The sequence below is a fragment of the Falco naumanni genome, chromosome 12 (assembly GCF_017639655.2).
Source record: "Falco naumanni isolate bFalNau1 chromosome 12, bFalNau1.pat, whole genome shotgun sequence".
NCBI lineage: Eukaryota > Metazoa > Chordata > Aves > Falconiformes > Falconidae > Falco > Falco naumanni.
Window position 1 is genome coordinate 8,208,083 of NC_054065.1, and position 16,454 is coordinate 8,224,536.

The window sequence follows — 16,454 nt, forward strand, 5'->3', positions numbered from 1 at the left end:
TTACAAGAGCAAATTACTGTCCTGTAGCTTCGTCACAGTGCACTTGAATCATATGTAATCTGATAGAGAAGATAGAAAGGCAGAAAAGAGTAAAGTCTTATGAATGGAAGGATGCCTAAAGAGGCATTTTAAAAGCTTTTTAATGACAAAAGCCCGAGGGTCTGGTTCCTCCCAGGGAAAGGGGTTTTGCTCCATTGATTATATTTTCTGTTTGTTAGAGAGCACTGCCTACACTATGTCCACCTAAATTTTACCACACACATACTCTTCTCGCACGCTTTACTGTCTACTTCCTTGTTACTCTAATAGTTTATTCTGGTTTGGGCTTATTTGGTGTCTATGTTGAATTGCACTGCATTGTGTTGATGGGCCTCCACCACATGCCACTTTGTAGCCACTCCTTTTCTCTCTTAAAAATATTAAAACACTGCCCTGCGACTGCCAGGTTACATTTGTGACATGTGCTCATGATAAGGCATAGCAAATGAATCCTAATTAATTTATTGCCCCTTCAGGTTGAAACACTTATATGACTAATTTAAATGTTGACAGCAGTTTAAAAGCTTAAATACCAATTGCTGTTCTGGGATAAAAGTTGTTTCAAATTAATCACTTAAAATTCAAATTTAATGTCGTCAAGTTATAGCAATTCAGTAGACTATTTAAATAGAGCATCAAATTAATAGATCTGGAAGCCTCTAATGTTCAAATGAACAAATTAAGGCATCAATGCTCATTATTTAGCTTTTAAGGATAAAATAATGTCAAAGCTGACGGTTGGCAAAAGTTATTTTTTCTAGGACGTGTTCATCAGCCCTTTGTTTTACGGTCAGGAATTGCAGTACCCCATCCCCTGCATGATGATTTATGCTGTATTTTTAGTGGAGTGTGCACTGGGATGTGTCACGGTGGCATGTATCATTCAGGTGCTACGTGAAGTTGATCCCTGTGCCCTGGCATGCACACAAAGAAATTTATGTGAAAAGTTCAGCTTATGTTCTAGTATGGGTGAAATACTTCCTCCTGTTCCAAGTCTTTTTCTGCCTGTAGGTCTCTTAGTAGCAATTTTATTCTGTAGAGATAGTGATAGTAAAATGCTGTGACATTGTTCACTTCTGTTTGATTTTTTTTTTAATTGCTTTTTCTTACTGTCCGTTGCTGTGCAAACTTTGTGCATGCATATCTTTGATCATTAGACAGGTTTGCAATAATTATTTTATCTTTTCAAGTTTAGTCCAATTTTTATTAAATATTTTTTTATTTGGCTTGTTAACAGGTAGTATATATTAGTGGTATTATATTATAGTATTATGTCTGTCATTGTAACACCTACAAAAGAATGCAGGTGAAATTAATCCCGGATTTTCAGACATTTTGAAATTTCTTACCCTGTACAGGTCTGTATTGCTGATACAGTGTCTTTCTATGTAAACATGTATTGCATCTCAGACTGCTCCACTTTGTAAAGACATTTATTATCATGGACTGTTGACCAATGTATGAGTGCAGCTAAAAAAATGAACCAAATGTTAGCTTGTCTAATGCATGGACTGCAAGTGTGTGCAGAAGATACTGTAATGATGAATTCATTGTGAGTTTGCACTTTGGATGCTCTTAGCCATGTTTTCACACAGATAAACTGTTGTAGAATTTAAAATGATCCACATTTATGCAGTTGAAATAATTTAGAGGCATAGAAACAATCTTCTGTACAGAAAGACTCAAAAGATTTGTTTTCCCTATAGAGGAAAGCTTAGAAAACATTGAGTCGTTGTTACACAGAAGAACACAGAGGTGAGAACTTGGTTTTTTTGTGTCACATGAGGAAAAAATGTGGGAGAAGTTTCATGAAATTGAACAAGCTACAGAAAGCAAAAGCTGATACAAAAAAAATATGTAATGTCTGATTAGTTACAGCTCAAAAGTAATAGGCCAAGCCTTTAAAAGAAGTAAAAGCAAAAGGTGGAAGGGGAGATGCTGGGATTAGACCTTTGCAGGGTCAGTAGTTACACGTGGAGGGAAAAGCTTCTCAAGTTACTGGGTGTTCAGTCAAATGAAACCAGGTTTCTTCTGGGTACTTGTCCTTTGTCACCTGAATATCCCCAATGAATTAAGAGCAGCTCCCTTCTTTCACCTCCTCTGGACTGTGCAGGAGACCCTTACCTCTCCTGGGTCAAAAGGCTTTGGCTTGGGTTAGGCATGCTTTGGTTGATCGGCCTGTAAGTGTGATGTGATTGATGGCTGGGTGCTGCCAAACGGGAGGGGTAGCTGCAGGCTATGGCCTGTCTTTCCCTCAGCAGATGCATGTGTTTAGGTGTTTCTTTAGGTGTGTCAGCTGGCTTTCATGATACTCTGGGAATATACTTGTCTTTTAGACTTTCATGGCATTTCATTTGAGTTTTGATGAAGTTGGCCAAAAGGTTCAAATGTCACATTTTGGTGGTGGAAGGAGGGAAACTGTCATGGCCAAAGCAATGACATAAGCCTTCTTGCTGTGTGAAAGGAGACCTAAATGCGAAAACCTGGGTTTTGGAAGTAGTTTAAGTGACCCTGCTTCAGGGCAAAGGACAAACTCAGATTACATTCACAGTGTGGTGAAAACGTTTATCTTTAAGCATAACGTTATCCCTTAATTGTGTCCATCTGAATTTCTTGCATCTTCATCAGAGACATCTGGTATTGGCCACAGTTGGTGAAACAACACTGAAGAAGTTGAACCACTGAGATGATCTTGTCTGGCAATTCCTAGGCTGCTAAGTCATTCATCTACCATTTTTTCTTTGTGATCCTAATTGATACAGCTTACAAATATTTTTCTAAGTGACTTTGTTGTACGTGTTTGATAATGTGCTTTCTGTGTGGTCAAGATGTTTCTATTCCTTCCAAAAGATGCCAAAAGGTAAATTTTAAATCAAATTTCTCTTGCATTTGAGAGCAGGAATAGCTTGTGAAGGGATGAAATAGTGCTACCTTGCTACCTGCCTTCTTAAATGAGCCTGAAGAGTGAACTGTGGAACAGCAGTCACTGATGTCTGAACGTAACATATGTTCTGTATTGATCCAGCTCTCTACCTTTATAAAAAAAGCAAGGTGGGAGGGGGTGGCTAAAAAAGATGCTGACAGGCCAGCGCAGTTTTTGTGGTGTGTGATATGTGCCAAATTTCCAATGATCCAACAAAGCCATCTGCTTTCACATTTATCAAAGGTCAGTATTTATGAATTCTAGCAGCAAAGCTGAATTGATTCACTGACATGAAGGTAATTATGAGCTTGGGTTAGAGTCAGGATGAAGGTATAGCAGTGAAAAATTCTATATTTTGATGTCAATCCTTTATACTGTCTGGACCGTACTAAACTGAAATGTTGTTAAATCCTGTATCTTCTGCAAGGCATATAGACTTAGCCGTCCATAAAACCACCAAATGCTTGAGAGAGAGAAAAAATCATGGACTTATAAGGAATATCTATATAATATTCTTATTTTTAAACAAAACTCCTAAAAGTTAAAAAAAAACAAACCTAAGAAACAGGAAACATTGCTTTGAGAAGGGAAGGATCGGGTAGATGACTTTCTGGCACAAAACAGCTCTTGATTCAGTGCTTAATTTTAATGCTTCCAAGCATATAGATTGTATAATTACATTTGTCTGTTAAAATTCATTGATACGATTAATTTTCAGGACCTTTATGAAACAATATTTTTTCAGTTAAATTTTCATTAGCTCCTCATATAAAAGCAGCAGAAACAATTTTTGCTCCTCTGGTTTGCACATTTGTCTTTAGTTAGTCTAGAATTGGAAGCACTAGAGTCTTTTTATGCACGTTTTAAAGTATGAGGTTATGTGGTTTAGAAGCATCGCAGCCATATGACAATCTCTTCTCATAAACACAGCAATCGTAGCTTCAGAGTGAAACATGTTTTGAGATTGAAGGGAGGTATTAATACCCAGCTATGATCTACCATGCTTGTATGAGAGGCTGAACCTAGAGGCTCAGAATTTCCTTGGTATTATTATACTATTATTCACTGATATTATTCCATGATATTACTCTGTTGATATCATTCCCATCTTACAGACGAAGAATGGAAAGCAAGTGTGACATACTGGACATAACATAAAGGTGAAAGGCAGCACATTGGTGACAATTACATGACTTTTCTTGCTTTATTCTAGTGCCAAGCAGATTAGATTAGTTTCTTGTATTCTTTCTTCAGAGAATCTCCTGTGCCACTTTGCCCATGAAACTTGTTAAGTGCTTTGTAGAAGTTATTTTCCCTGTAACACAGTGTTTTTTTCTGGGAGTCTTGAAAGAGTAAGGCCCAAAATCCATTAATTTGCTCTTGAGCTAGAGTAAGTTTGACATGTCCCACTTCTGCTTCATCAGGAGGAAGGGAGAGATTTACGGACATCCTAATCTTTACTGTAATTCTTAAAGCCAGAAAGGAAAGCTTTGTTTTCTATATTGTCCTTCATCATCATCCTTTGAAGAGAAAGCCTATATAGTCTTGAAATTTGTGAGGAGGTATTCCTCCATCCCAACTTGAACTCTCATAAGGAGAACAACCTTTGCCAAATCAGCAACATCCAAGTTCTTCCCTTTTGACAATAAAACGTTCAGATGTAGTGAGTACTTTTCTTCCTTTCTTTTTCTTCTGATTTGCTCTAGTAAGACAAAAGTTAAATCTCTTGTAAACGCTCAGGTTTCCTCATCAGATTCAGGTACTTACTCTGGAAACATATCTCATCTTGCAGCCTACCCAAACCCAAGATTATTTTCTAAGACAAACACCTAGCAGGCCACCTATTTATGTTCTTTATATTCTAAGTGCCTACCCACCCCTCTGATCGAAGTTTTCATTTTGCTGTAGAATTTATCAGCTGAAAACACTCATTGCACATATTGTAATTACTCTTTTAGAAAACCATTTTAAAGCTTGGAAGGCATGTCTGTGTAAAACTTCATCAGTCAGAACTGCGTTCAAGTTTTGCTATTGACTTCAGCGAGGTCAGGATTGCATCCATTATTGTTTAACATTGTTAAGTGGAAAGACAGAAACTCTTCCTGTCAGTAACCATTAGTTGTGTAAGTGCGCTGGAATTATTACTAGAACTTTAATGGCCCAATAAATCAAAGTGGTTCAAGTTATGAGGGCAGCCCAAGATACTGCCGCAGTGTCTGACAAACCAGGGCGTCACAAATCCTTTCACTGGTTTTCAGTGTTTATTTCTTCTCTCCGTACAACTCACTGTCTACCACTTTTTGGGAGAGGGAGAGGGGCATGAAGGGGGAGGAAACAAACTGAACCTGCACTGCAAAGTTAAAGTTCTATCATGATCTTTTATTTACAGGTTTAAAGAGTGACCATTAAACCATGGTAGAACATGTTGCTATAAAATACAGCTATTGAGTGGGTTTGCGTCTTACCTTTTCCCTTTTCTCCATAAATTTTCTGCTTCATTGGCTAGGATTCAGTGAAACCTCTCATTAGGGCACCATGGTTCATTAGAGCTTAAGAGGCATCACTGAAAATTGAATTGACTGTGCTGTGATTCTCTACTTGCTGTGATTAGTAATCGTCTGACGTTATGCTATGTCCTTTGCATGCTTAATTCTAAATACCATACGATTTGTTAAAGAGTTAATTTGTTCAATAGTTAAACTCTGGATGGCAGAATTGGCAGAATATTTCTTTATACAATGACAAAAAATGTAAGCACTGATCTCTCATTCTGAAATATTTTTCAGAAATTACTCCAATAATCTGTACAAAACACTGATTTTCACACCTGGGTTTTCTTCATTATTTTTTTATTTTTAGAGATGAGACTAATGATTCCTTGGACTTGCTACTACCATTAGCAAGACTGATAGTCAAAGAGGAACAAATGCCATCCAAAAAAAAAAAAAAATCAAAATCAAACTTTTCCCCCTATCCCCCAATAAATGAAATAATAAGCATAATTATGTGGTGTTTTTTTTTAAAGTTAGTCATGTTTGCCAGAGCGCCATTGTGATTCTGCATGTGTAATTCATCAACAGTAAAATTAAAGTCTGTCCTCATTTGAATCATGAAGTTAAATATATGGAAAGGGATAGGATTTAATTTAAGAAACTAATGACTGAATTGGTGAAACCAGCAACAACAGAAATGTTTTCACACATGTGGGCACAGAGAATCCTATATGCCTCCCTGAAAGGACAATTGCACCTATAAATGTTGTCTGCTGGTGAAACAGGAAGGGGAGACCATGACACAGAATTGTAGAATCATGGAATTGTTTAGGTTTGAAAAGACCTTTAAGATCATCAAGTCCCACCATTAACCCAGGACTGCCAAGCCCACAACTAAACCATGTCCCTAAGCATGATGTCTACAATGTCATTTAACACCTCCAGGGATGGTGATTCCACCACCGCCCTGGGCAGCCTGTTCCAATGCCTGACCACCCTTTCAGTCAAGAAATTTTTCTGAATATCCCATTGAAACCTCCCCTGGTGCAACTTGAGGCCATTCCCTCCTGTCCTGTCCTTCATCACCTGGGAGAAGAGACCGACCCCCCCTGCCCACAGCCCCTGCCAGGAGCTGCAGAGAGCGATAAGGTCCCCCCTGAGCCGCCCCCTCTCCAGGCCAACCCCCCCCAGGTCCCTCAGCCGCCCCCCGTGAGCCTGGTGCTCCAGCCCCGTCCCCAGCCCCTGCCCGGCTCTGGACACGCTCCAGCCCCTCAGCGTCCCCCCTGCAGTGAGGGGCCCAAACCCAACCCAGGGTGTGAGCACAGGGGGGACGGTCACTGCCCCGGCCCTGCTGGCCACAGAGTTTGTGACACCAGCCAGGAGCTGTTGCTCTTCTTGGCCCCCGGGCACACAGCTGGCTCCTGTTCAGCTGGCCATCAACCAGCACCCCTGGGTCCTTTCCACCGGGCAGCTTTCCAGCCACTCTGCCCCAGCCTGTAGCATTGCAGGGGGCTGGTGTGACCCAAGTACAGGACCCAGCACTGAGCCTTATGAAATTACTGTACAGACACTAATTGACCTTTGCTCTGGAGTAACGGTGATGTGACCGTATTTGACCTAGGAACTGGTTCCTTTTTGCCCTCCAGCTGGGAATCTGACATTTTATGAAGTCAGTGCTCCTTGAAATGGCAGTGTTGTCATTTTTTAAACAGGCAAAAAAATGTTCCTTCAAGGAACAAGGTCTTCCCTGCCTTGCTTTGGTGGTACATACGACCTCTGTAGAAGAACTTCAGTGGAACAGAAACATGGGGCAGCTCTTCCTAGGAGCAGGGAGGAATCTCTTTGGTCTGTTTGTGTGGGACCTGCCTGAATGTGCTGGTCCAGGGCTTGACTTGGATGCTACTGCAGTACAGGTAATGAAAGCAATCCTGCCACACAGTGTGCAGCAGGGCTAAGACGTCAATAGCTCAATATTACATTTCACACTTCGTTATTAGTCACTAGACCTTGTCCTGCCCTATCGGGAAACTTTGCTGTAATAACTTCATGGGCAATGACCAGACTTCCCCCCTTGATATTAAAAGAAATATTCATCCATTAATTTTCTTGGGTTTATGCATATAACAGTCTGTTAATTGCCAGGAAATTTAAGGTAATACATAGCTGTAGATAAACTAGGGAGCGAGGTTTTCAGTTTGATGAACTGGTTTGAGGAAAGCTTGCAAGCCTCTGTTATGAGTATCAGTATTGTTTAAATTTGTTATTATGAAGCCTCAGAATATTGTAGTGTTATTGTTGGTATCACATAAACTTGGGTTTATCTCCAATAATAGAAAGCAAGAAACAGTGATAATCTACATTTTAATCTGTGTACTCTGTGAAATGAAACATCATGGAAAATTACAGCTTTTTGTCTCTGAGGAGCTAGGGCACACTGATACAATGACATATATTTAATCAGAAGGAATATATTTAATCAGAAGGAATTATTTGACAGAAAATGTGACTAAATGACATGGGACCTGCTTAGAGATATCAAGACACAAAATTTACACTTTCTATTTCATTTCTATGAAATGAGCATTTAAAGGTCAGGAAGAAAGGCTAGTATTTGCATTTAAATGGAGATATTTTAAGTTGAAATGGTGATTGCTGACCTCTGTCCTGACTCAAGTGGATTTTTGTTTTGTTTTTAGGACTTGGAATGAGGCATTAAAAAAAGTGAACATACCATAAATCAGTAAAATGCTAAAACTAGCTCTCAGGCTCTACTTTATTGCTACCTATTTGCATGTACTTGGTCTTTATCAAACTGTTCTGTGCTTTGTGTAGTTTTAAATAGATGTTTGGCCTCTACAGCATAGCCACCACAGCGTCTTCTGAAAATGAACACTTTACAAATTCAAGAAATCTGACCAAGAAAACAACAGAGGTAACTGTGAATTGAGACGTTTAATTTCTGTTCTCTCAGAGCATGCCAAATTCTCAGTTTGGGCATGAGACACAAGAGAAGTGTATGCTGTTTAATAGCCTATGGTTCAGCACGACGTGTACCTGAGAGTTGTAATATTTTCATTGTGTATTGGCAGTGCACAAACTTATGTTCCAAGTTTGGAACTACACAAGTGTCTGAAGGATGCAAGTTGGATTTGAGGCATGTTTTTCTTTCTGCCTACTTAATGCTGATGGGTAGGATGTTGGTAACCTTAGCTGGGTCCTTCCAGTCTCAGCCGTGTGTTTCCTTCTGGAGCAAGTAATGCTTGTATTGCACGGTGCACTTGGGAGCTGAGTCTGGTTTCTTGTGTTAATTTGCATTGAGTGGAACTATTAATGCAGCAAAATTTGCTTTTCCCATTCTCCTCTTGTTCGCTGATAGGTGTAGGCTAGGTGAAAGATGATGATACAGCTGTCAGTAGTTCTCTGCTGGTTGCAGCTTGGGCCAGGCAGTGTTAATACAGAAGTCACAATGCTGAGATTCAGATTTGCTATTTTTATAGTGCTGACATCTATTCTCCTGATAGCACTTCAGGTAAGACAAGACTTGAAGAAACTTGTCTGTGTACAAAGTTTAGGAGGGAATTTTTACTTAGCGTCATACCACATACAAGCGTACTGTCAGACCATGTACAAGTGTACGTGTAAAAAATGCCACGTTACCTTCTGAAAAGTACCTCTAAGATGTCACCTGCATCATCTTCTGAGCTGTTAAGATTGGCAGCAAAGTTTTCACTTATTTGTTAAAGAACATTCTCACTACAGGGGTCTGCTGCATTGGAAGTAGTGCACCATAGATTGGAGAGACATATAAAATGTACAATGTGAGAATCTTAAAAGATATTAGTATTTCAAGAGAAGCCTGCTATACTTAAAACTTTGATAAGTAACAGTGTATTTTGCGTGCAATATATTATGCTGTAGATAATCTCTGTAATTAGGTAGCATTTAGATTGCCTGTATACTTAATCTTTTTCAATACAGGCTATGCATCTCAAATTTGCTAAAGAGGGAGTTCAAGTAGTTTCAGGTATTTCATTGATGATATCTTCCTGAAAATTTCTAGCCTTAAAACCACATGGTTGTGGCCTGTTTTTATTTTTCTGTACTCGTATGAGCTATTGGGAGCTACCTGGCCAAAATGGCATGTGCACACAGTCAGAGAACTGGAGTAAAAAAACACATCAGGAGAAGTTTTTTTTTTACTCCTTGGTAATGATAATGCCTGAAGACTTATTGGTAATACAGTGTTCAGCTAGAAATACCAGATTTTAATTGATCATGCCCTTTTAATAAATCATGTCTGCTCTTAAAGATTCCTGTTCCCACAGACTTCAGCAGGGGTGAAGGGTCAGCTCTCTTTGCAACTACTTGCCTATTGAAAAAGGAAGAAATCCTTCTTTGCTCTGTCCCCAGTTAGGGACAAAACAACACTGAATTTCTGGTTTCATCCATGCTGCCTCATAAGTGACTTCCAAAGCTGCTTGGGTGACTTCTGTTTTTTCTGAAAATACTGCATTGCGGTATATCATGGTCTTGTGGTACTAGAGGTGTAAATACATCTGTTCAGTCAGAAACACACTTTCTTTTTTGAACATGACTTTTTTTTGAGTCTTGCTGCTCTGGAAGAAGTGTTTCTCACCTCCTGTTTTTTCTTAATTATTATTTATATATATTAGTTATGATTAATATAGATTATCCTTCTTCACTTTCTGATGTCAGTTTTGTAACAAAAACCCCATCTCCCCGTGATGGACTTTCTCTTTCCTTATTTATGCTGAAAGATGCTGGTGCCCATGGCTGAGCAGTCAAGTAAATGAAAGTTCACAGCTTCCTGCAATTGCATTCCCTGGTGACAAAATTCTGCCTAAAGAGATGCTGGTTGAGTGCTGGTATATTCTATTTTTGCCTTTACGGGAATTATTTCAAAACTGATTTTACTTTGCATGTGTGGACCATTACATCTGTAAATAAAGTAATTATTTGATTGTTCAACTCTAAGAGGAGTCAATCTGCAGAGGAAACTTAGAATATTTTGATAAATATATTTGCGCTCTTCCACCTTTATTTCATCAAAGATTTGTCGTATTTCTTGATATCTATTGATGTGGCTTTTGGGATAATATAAAAAGGTACATGGTTTTGGTAGTAAACAATTCGTTGTGCTAGCAACTGGAGCCAGTCTAAGTGTTCCTACGTGAACGAGACTGACACCTCCTGAATAAGAATTTAAATTAGTTCTACTTTTCAAGTTCTGAGCATCAAATGCTTACTTTCTGACCTTGGGCTTAACCATTGTGAGTTGTTTTTTTCTGGATGTTCTGGGTATTAGACAGTGTGTCTGTACACCAACATCTTTACCGTAATTGTGTGATGGGAGGTTATGGTGTTACTAAACAAGATGTGCTTGTAGAGGTAAAATCTCTAGCTACTAAAACTGTAACTCCATATTTCACCATCAGGCAGTAAGAACATGTTCTGTTTTAGCTGAGGAAGGTGAGACTATTTAAAATACAAGATTAGTGTAGATGCTTCTAAATTCAGGGCTCATTAATCAAGTTTACAATCAGAGCAGCACAAATAAGAAGTGTGTATTTTGGAGCTGTGATTATTTCCATCAATGGCAGCAATTTAAAATGTGACTCGGTAACTAAGGTAATATAAGTTGGAAGAACAACAAAAAATAATAAAAATCCCCAAAGATCATAACATTTTAAATTGGAGGTTATATAACAAGTGGGAAGAGGCAAGGAAAACTTATGGCTGTTGCTTTTTGCAGAGTGAAGAGTGAACTTTTGACATGCTGACTTAGACTCTTTGTATGAATTTACCCAGTTTGAGATATGCTAGCTTCATATCTTGTGACGTTCAACTGGGACCCAGTTACTTCTTTACAGCGATGGCCAAATTCATGAGTCAGATGAATCCTTCCATTTATTTCAGCCAAACCCATTTTTTACAGGCGACACTAGCATTTTCACATTTCTATTGGGGACATTCGCAAGGGGAAGAAAATAAATGGAGTAATAAAAGTGAGAAGATAATTTTCAGGAAAATGAAATGGGAAAAGAGAAAAAGTGATTTAAACAAAAGAAAGGAGAGCCAGCTAGGAATTACTTATGTTTTCTCCAGTCTACTTTCATTAATGTGGAAACCAACTTGCTGAAGGAATAAGAAACTCCTATGTTAACCTATGGAGAGGAGAAATAGCATAATACATTTACAGTGCTGTGAACGTGGTTTTGCTAGCTTCATTTTGATTTCCCCAGTGCTAATAGCTTAGAAAACAGCAATAAAGATGGACTATTTAAAATTAAACACTCTAGTGTTTAAACATGCATTGAGCAGATCTAATTGATATGTCCGGGCACTAAGAGGTTATGCTTGGCTGTGAGTGGGGCAGCTGGCATTCCTGGATCCCATAGTGGCCTATAGATTTTCAAAGGCGGTCAAGGAGACAGTAGGGAACTAGGCTTCTGAAAGCCCCTGTAGTACAAAAGGGGCCAAGAATCTTCATATTTTCATGATAACTACCTAAAGAAATAAAGTACTGTAGGAAAAGGATTGTATTTTCTTGGTACCATATGGAAACAGCAAGGTAGGGAAAGATTCTCGGTTCGTTTTAGCATCAGAAGCAGTTTTTGGTCCAACAATTCTCTAACACGTACTACATAAAGACATATTTTTTGGGTATGTTTTAAAAAGTATTTGAAACAAATGGAGATTCTGGTTTTTTTCATGGCTTTAAGTGATATTGTGGAAAACACATGAAGTTCAAATTGTGCAATCGATTTGTGCTTAACTGAAGTAGATCTGTCATGACTTGTTTAATGTCAGTGAAGTCACTGGCTTAAAATTTTGCATATGTGATTCTGTTGAGGATTTTATGTTTCCTTAAATGCTTTTTTTGAAAATCATTTTTTATTGTCCAACACTTAAGTATTTTTCAGTGTTGGGAATATTTCAGTGCAGCATTACCTGTGGATGGGTAAACACACACACCAATTTAAGTCAACACCACAAAGAGCACAAACATGGGAGTCTTTGTGCTTGTCTATGTAACAATGAGCCATTTCATAATTTATTTTTTTAGTGATGTTTGAAAACTATGAATAAACATAGCAAAACATAAAGCTGTCACAACACATGATACTGGCAGCCTACTGAGAAGATAATCATGATGCAATTAAGAGTGTTCATAGTTCTTTTTTGACCAGTAAATGTTTGTAAATTGAAGAAAGATGCAACAGCAATAGGGACACGCGTGTTAAAATCCATCAAATACCTTCAGTTCTCCAGCTACCTGAAGTGTGTATGACATGCAGTCACTTCTGCAGTTATGAACCCCATACAGGTCTGATTTGCTCAGATATATTTATCTTTTTATTACCTTTGCATGGACATGATTTTCATGGAAGAGTAGTCATGCACTGTCAAAATAAACCACTGCAAAAATGAGTCCTCTACCCCTCTGCTGATCTTAAGAAATTCTGAGTATTCATCTTCATGGCATTGTATTTCCAGCTTCTTTTAAAATGCACTTTTAAAAAATTTTGACAAAGCTTACAGATTAAAAGATAGACGTACAGAGATATAAAATGATGGTTTAAGGTGAAAATTTCCCACTATATCATGTCTTCATTGTGCGATGTCAAGAACCATTTGTTAAAATTTCTTACAGTGAATGGATTTAGGTCCTGTGAAGTCTGAATTCCCCTTTTTTCCCCTTGTTCCGCTTTTAAAAAGATCTACTTGATAATATGAGGATTCTAAGTCAGTCTGACAGATTAATGGAAACTTAAGGTTGTCTTTTCTGTCCTTTTTGTGTTCCTTTTCTGCCAATGAATATATTGCTGCACTGTCAGTCATCAGATAGCACTAGGATAGGTTTCCTTATGAGTTTTTGCTGTCAGCAGTGTGTATAGACAGAGCATAAGACAGAATGGTTTCAGATCCCTCAGACCCACACGTTAGTCGATAGAAGAATCGGTCTTGATCCCTCCCCCCCTTAATTTTAAATGTTTTTCCCAATACATGCCTGATGTTTATAGAAGTGCTTTTAGATTTACTTACAACATAAGGTCCTGATGTGTTCACATGTGCTGTACAGTACTTTACTATGCATGGTATAAATTTTGATTTAGGAGCTGGTAAGTTGGAATGAGGATATAAGAATACAGCCAGCAATTAACGTTTAATGTCATCAAAAAGTTTCCTATAACCCCTTTTGCATGGACTTGCAAGAAGAATGACACACACTAAAGAGTAGATTTAATTGGATGTCAGCTTTGCTAAAGTGATTTGTTCAGAGACATATCTGGCAAGAAGTTGCACGGCACACTGTATGTTCCGCTTTATGTCTCAGTTTTAGTAGGGCTGCCTTCATCTGCTCTCCCTTCCTGATCTGATTGCTGTCTGTGGTTGGTCTCATCCCTGTGACAGGCATTAGAGCCTAGCCAGAGTCTTAACTTTTGTCATCTTCACCTTTCAAGTGATTTCAAGGAACCACACTTCCATGGAAAAGATACTTGCCCTGGATGTCTGCCACGTGCTAATTGATTTAGTTTAAGCAGTAACATCTAATCTGCCTGGATAGATACTGAAAGTGGTGGTGAATCTGCTGCTGGTGGTAGCGGTGATGGTGGGGAAATGAATTTGAACATGCAAGAGAGAATCATCCCCCAACCTGAAAAAGCCCATCAAGCGCAATGAAATTGTATCTGTTTGTGAAACTGTGGCTTCAAAAGTGTGTTGCACTTGAAAAAATGCGTATGTGTACCATATACCTCATCACCTAGGAGAGATGATGCCCTGACTTACTTAGACCTCTTTCAAAACCAACTAACTTAAACAGGACCTGAGGACATGAACCATAAACCAGAAAAGGTCTGTGACCTCTTTCATCCTGCTTGACCAGCAAATGCTGTCCTTTCTCTGAGGCTGCACTAATTATACTTTCTCATTTCAGCTTTGTATTGTGTTAAATGTTGTTTTAATTAAAAATAAGTGGAGTAAAATATCTCCTTAGAAGTGGTATCCCAGGAACAGAATTCTTCAGGGTATTTTGCAAAAGTTAGGCTTGTTTTCATCAATTTTGCTGGAGGACCTGGGGGATAGATGTCAATTCTGTGATCTCAGTTATGTATGTTAAAGCTAAAGGAATAGTTAAAAGGTTACAGCTAAAATTGACCTTAAACCTGTTTGATGTTCAAGTCTTTCATGTGTTGACAGGTCCTCTGAAGTGAAGGTCGCTGCTTCAGCAGCAGTAGTTTTCTACTTCTGTATAACACTCCCCCGCTTTATAAAAATACTGTATTCAAATTGGAAATTATGGGGCTGTTGACTTTCAGCTTCTGGATAAGTCAGGCTGGGTCCCCCTATATAGTCCCTTGATCCATTTCCCAGCAAAAATACATTTTAAAGTGGGATTGTTTAGACTATTTATCAAGACAGGATTTTTGTCCAGTATGTTTATTTTTTTCCTCAATAGTTATATGAGGAGTACTTCTATCCCTAGGTGATTTGTTACTTCTTACTAGACCTAAATTTTATGGTTCTTCATTCAACCCGTTATGTCCAATAATATATACCCTCAGATAAAACCAAATGACTTAGATTAGTCCGTTCCATTAATAGCCATTACAGTATGGAAACGGTTAAGTCCCACAACTACTTAATCATTCCTTAGCCAAGGAAAGGATTAAGTTTTTTCAGAATTGTTTGATGCACTATTCTGTATGGCTCTTGTGCTACACCAAAGTATGTCAGAAATGTCCAGCATTTCATCAAGCATCGGACTGAGCAATGTGACTAATGCTTGTCACTCTTGCTTGTTCCATTACTCTGTCACCAGTGGGAGAAAAGTACGAGAAAAGAGACCAGAATTTCATTTCTGCTGGGATTTTGCTGCTTTTCCTTCACATGTGTGAGCCACTATGTATCTAATTAAGTGCTAGGTTTGATGTAAAGTTATGAGTTTGTTGGTTTTATCATTGCAAACCCCAGTGTTTTTTTTTTAAACCTCATTTTGTGTCTTAGTCTTGCCAGCCTGGAGTGGTAGTTTTTTTTCTTTCTGAACTCCCTGCAGTTTGTCTACATCGTTCATGGGAGTCAGCATGGTGTAGAGGTTAGGTAATAAATCTGGGTTCCTGGCTCTGGCTCAGACTTCCCGTGTGATCTTGATAAATCATTTACCCTTATTGCCTCAATTATGAAGCAAAAAGAGGTAGTATTTACTTACCTCAGAGGCACTGTAAAGTTGAAATGTTTGAAAGCTGCTCCACCTATTTCTCTTGCTAGTTATGTATCTTTTTTTTGCTCCCATATAGAACTTTGTCTTTAGTATCTTTCCCCCCTCCCTGCCTTTTCTCCCTCAGTGGCCACTACCCATTTTATAAGACAGTTATTTCCTCTGTAGTTGAAGTTAATATTCTCTGGCTTGTGATCTGTCCCTGTGTGGGTCATCCTGAAACCCTCCTCTTGGAAAGTCTTTTAGAACATTTTGTTATGCTGCAATTTTTTTAGAGTTTTTTGTCCAAACTTTACAAAATTGAAGCTTTGAAATGTTTTTTTCATTCAGGAGGTGCTTTGTTAATACCACCTCAATGTTTTCAGTTAAGTTTTCATTTAAAGGTTCAAAGACCCTGTGCCCTTTTATATGTTCTGCTTGTGCTTTTTTCTTTTACTTAACCTTTTCATATCGGTATAAGAAGCATCACTAGGAGATTGTGCTATATTCTCAGTTAGGGCACAATAAATTGTTCAGCAGTAATTACCTTCTTACAAATACAACTGTATGCTTAAAAAAATGTAAAACCTCTTAAGTTTTGAGGTAAAGCAGAAATACCTGCTTACCTGAACTACTTCAAAACATGCCTGTTTGTGCAGTTTGTTCAATCAGTGAACACATTTTATATTTTTCCATGTGTGCCCATCACAGGGATGATGTAAAAGACAGATGAATAAACAATTGTGTGAAAATGAATATGCTTGAAATTTGAGTACTA

General features: G+C 38.4%; 1 protein-coding gene across 2 annotated transcripts in view; it reads left to right on the forward strand.

Moving 5' to 3' along the window:
- Positions 1 to 16,454, forward strand: part of MACROD2 (mono-ADP ribosylhydrolase 2) — an 893,250-nt gene that overhangs the window by 344,948 nt on the left and 531,848 nt on the right. The window lies entirely within an intron of this gene.